The following is a 4,920-nucleotide window of genomic DNA, read 5'->3' on the forward strand; positions in this document are numbered from 1 at the left end:
TTCTGAGAAGAACAGAGTGAATTTAAACTTGGCACAAGTCAGCAGCTTCCCAGATGGCTTACCATAATATTTACATCATTGCAGCAAGCCTCTCTTTCCTCTCAGAAGGGGAAACAGTTGAATGGAATAGGATGAAGAATCTAAGTATATGCTGAAAATGATTTTTTTGGTGAGATTTCACTAAGAAACAAACATTTAACTTGACGCATAACTCAGGACCCTGCTGAAGCGTGCTATTCATCATCTTCTCCTGGTGAGATTGCTTTCCTGAAGTACTGCCAGAGGACCACAGATCCCTTAGACAAAACACTGGAAGTGCAAAAGAACTGCTCCAAATGGATCATTCAAATACATATCCAGCTTCAGAGCTAAGTTGAAAGCTCACTTATACCCTGTAAATATATGCATTTTCAAATATAACAGAGGTGTCTTTTCAAGCAAGAGGTCTGTTCATAAAGCAATAATTGCAGAGCACAGCACTCTAATATGCTCTATCAAGTCAAAGCCAACAAGTTATTGAGAGACTGAAACTTCCTCTTCTCTACCCCACAAGCCGCGAGGAATAAGCTGCATTCAGTTTGCTTCATTAACAAAGGTTATTGAACCAATCAATCCAGGAACTAGCACTTCTATGAATCAAAAACAAGCATTACTCCTGCATGTTGCTACAGCCTGAATGTTCTTTAAATTAACTTCTAAATCACAGAAGTGCCCAGTCTTGAATCTGGTCTCCAGAACACAGCTGTGTGAAAGACTTGAGGTAGTTTTTAAGCAAAACTTGCACAAAGGGAAAAATAAATGGTGACCAACTGTGTTTTGACACAGGCCACTTTCTCTCCATCAAGTTTGCTCAGAAGAATCAGTGGAGCACAAAAGGATGCATCACAAACCCCAGCACAGTAACTGATTCCAAACTGCATTTGGAAAGACTGGACACTATATCCACTAAACTTCTCTTACTCCTACCTGGACTTCTGTGATTTCCCTAGGGTTTATTTTAGAAGAATGAGAGTCTCCAGAGAGAGCAGACTACAAAGGGATGTGAAAGGAGTAGCACTACAATAAATCCCGAGGAGAAATCTTTGGTGGAAGAGCACTAAGCAGTAGGATATGAAAGAGCAGCAGCTTCTCAGGTGCTGCACGAAGCTGGAATTATTTAAACCAGACAAAACACTCACAAAAATGGATTAGATGAGAATTAAGAAGGTCAGAGATGATACAGATGCAAGAACATGGTTATTAAGCCTCTTTCACTCTGGATCACTGACAAAGACCACTTTGTTGTGTCTTCTGGGTTGGATTTCTCTTAAGCCACTTCCCATTCATTAATTTAGAAACCTCACAAGTGTTCCCAAGAACAGGGAATGTGCCTCTCCCTGGGACACAGAGACACCCTGTGACCCACACAAGCTGTGCTGAGGGGCTCCTCCCATGGGTTTGCCTTCCCTGGGAGGCTGGGCCTCTGTGCTGGAGCTCACTGAGCTGTTCCTGGGTATCCTGGGACAGCCACTCTGTGCTCCTCAGCAGAAGCACGGAACAGAGCTTCACCAGGGCTCCCCCAGTGTGTAAGTCCCCAAAGAAGTCATCTTCCCCAGGTGATGCATGGTTGGTATGTAACACCGCTCCCACCCTGGCACTTTTCCGAGGCAGTGCAATTCCGCCCTTTTCCGAGGCAGTGCAATTCTGCACCCTCCCACTGGCAGAGCCCATCTGAGCCTCGTGCTGCTGCAGCAAAGCAGCCCTGAGCCCATTGATCACAAACCTATTTACTTTAGGAGGGTACTTTACTATACAAAGTAATTTTTAAAAAATCCTATTTCAGTGTGGGGGAAAAAAAAAAACGGTTTAATAAGTTTTAACCTAAATAAAATGGCCAGTTTGAGAAAAATTAAGTAATATGTCTAATAAAATCATGACGTACAATTTTAAGCTACAGTGAGCTGAGTAAAATGTGGCAGAGGAGCCTGCATTTTTTATTAGAGCTCATTAATCTTGTTAATGACTTATTGAATATCACTGTAAAAATTGATCCCAGTGGCTACATCGTTGTCTGCTTTACCAACCTGTTCCAAGAGCCCCCTTGAACTGACAGAGTTTCTCCATCCATTGCCTGCAGCTCTGCAGGGAACACTGCAGCAGATGTGCTTGATAGTGGCCATGGGTTAAAAGGTCTCCCATGGGTCTGAGCTGAGCAAGAACATCTGTTTTTCCCTCGTTACATGGATAAGAGGAGTCTCTGCACACCCAGAGTAAGTTACCTGTGAATGCAACCCATCAGCTTTGCATCTCTAGTTTGCTGTTCTGGGTTAGGCTGAAATCGTATTTTAATGTAGAATATTTCAATAAATCTCACATATAACAAGAGAATTTCTGTCCCAAGCTTAGGAAGTGTGAGCACTATTTGGGGAAAGCATTCCAGCAAGACAGACCAAATGAATCTGATTTAAATGAAGCAGAAAAAGCTGGCCTAGAACTACTTCCTGGAAATGCTTTTACTGTCCAACTTGGCATACACATGTTTGTTTCTTTGCAAGAAATTACTGAATAGAAGAAGTGAACACACCCCTATATTTATATGTTTACTGAATAGAAGAAGTGAACACACGCCCTAATTTATAAATTTATATTCAATTTATAAATGAAATTTTGACATATTTAGGAAAAACTTGAATACAGCTAAACACAAATAAAACTTCATAGTGCACATTAAAATGAATTACTTCAGGTCTTCTTTTTAAGAGAAGCAGCGTCACTTGACAGTATCATTAAATACTATCAATGCTACCTATTATCAACTCACAATTTCAGGAAAAACAAAAAAGGAGAACAATTTTTCCCTAAAAAGGGACAGACTTGTAATAAAGACAAAACCAAGCTACTTCAGGTAATTTATCACTACAGGAAATGACACTGTTAATTGTATCTTAATTCATCTAATTCCAGTAACGACTAGATTAGCACCACTGTTGCTTTATATTAAAAAAAATCTATTAAAAATCTATTTATTAAAACTGGAATCTAAGAAATGGGATTCAGCAAGGCATTGGCCTTTTTAGCTTTGTCATACCACCTATGAAGTAGCTTTTTATGCCAAGTCTTTGGATTTTTCTGAATTCTCCAAGCTGATTCCCATTCCCTCAGTGGGTCAAAGTTTTGTCTGAATTAATGGACTTTCCCCAGACATATTTTGTGGAAAAATGAAGCAAGAAATCACCTCCATCTAATTTCTCTCACAAACCCTTTTATCATTCATGCTCTCATTCATCATGTTCCATGGGCACCCAAGACTGAAATAACAATAGATGGCAATTAATAATTTAAATACCTGGTCACATTTAATAGGAAATTAACTTCCATTTTATCTCACAGTTTTCTACCGCCCTAATGCATTTTTGTGTTTCCCCCTTGCTCTTTTTGCTTATGGAAGTCAAGAATCCTGATAAAATGCTGAAGTCAGTGATATGCCTATTAAAGTAGATCCCTGGAAATCATGCCAAGCCAATTGATTTGCTGTAATAAATATACTAATTTATTTTATATATGTAGGAATAAATGAAATGTTTGCCAGAGGAGCCTAAGCAGATATGATGGAAACAAGCAAAAGCTGCACACCTGCTGCAATTGTTTGAGAGGGAGGATTCACATTTCACTAAAAGAGCACATTTTATGTTCCTGAGATTAATCCTATTACTCTTTGGCTGGAATCCCAATGCTCTCCCATTTAGTGGACAGCACATTTCATCATATTTTTATACAGCTCATAAAGCAGATGAAGTCTTTTCTGTGTATGTCACCAAGTCCTGTGTTGCCACAGCTCCCTGTACTGGAGATGGAAGGTGCTGCTTTGGAGCAAAAGCATTTTCCAGGGGCCAGAAGGTTCAGTCTGTGGCATGTGACAAACCTTGCTCTCCTCTGGGGCTCCTGGCAGGAATGATCCCAGTGCTGTAAGTCACCACAGAGAGAGAAACATTTCCACAGATTTAACAACAGAACAAGGGAAAAAGGGGGCGGGGGAAGACACAAATGGAAGCTCTAAAAGCCCACCTAGAAAAGGCACCAATAGATTTCATATGATGGCAGCTGCAGGAAATGAATTTATAACCCAAGGGAACAGCAGCATAAACCCTTCATACACATACGAAGACATTCAAACCAAAGGTGAGGAGCCCTAACTCAGAGCTCAGGGTGTGAGCCAAGGGCACGTTGGTTTGTATCACTAACAGAGCAAAAACTATTCATTGTGGCTGCTCATGGTGATAACTGAGCTCACTTCTAGCCATATGTCAGGAACAGAATCTGATTTTCCATGTCTGCCTGAGCTGTTTTCTACTTCACTTATGCTACATCAGGCTGTGGGCACGTAGATGTCAAAACAGAAGACACAACAGAGATGGAGAATAAATTGATTAGGGCAGACCTGCAAGAGATTGGCACAGGAAGAACCAACTGGGAGAGGACTGGGATATTTCAAGAGGTGAACACAAGAAAGAATGCAAATTTAAATGAATGTTTACTTTCCACAGTGCTTTGTGTCTTCAGGCAATCACTAGCAACACTCAGCAGCACTTCCAGAAGAGGCAGACATTTAAGGCAGGAAAACACCAGCCAGTGCTCCAGTGGGCTCCAGGCAGCTGCAGGCAATCCCAATCCCTGAGTGACAAGGTACTAACTATGGGCTGGGCTGGGAAGGAAATTCCAGCCTCTTTTTGCTGAATTCTGCATATTCTTGTTCAACAGACCAGGGACTAGAGATGTTTTTATTCCCTCTCTTCTGCAATGGCAGGCACAGAGCACTGCCCTCAGCTGGGTTATCTGCACCTCTGGTGTTTCTCAGACAGGGGAATGGACCTGGCTGGTCTGGGCCAGGGCTCTGTCCCCCCTCGCCTGCTGAACAAAGATCATTCCTGGCCCTGTTTCAGC

The sequence above is a fragment of the Melospiza melodia genome, chromosome 5 (assembly GCF_035770615.1).
Source record: "Melospiza melodia melodia isolate bMelMel2 chromosome 5, bMelMel2.pri, whole genome shotgun sequence".
Classification (NCBI taxonomy): domain Eukaryota; kingdom Metazoa; phylum Chordata; class Aves; order Passeriformes; family Passerellidae; genus Melospiza; species Melospiza melodia.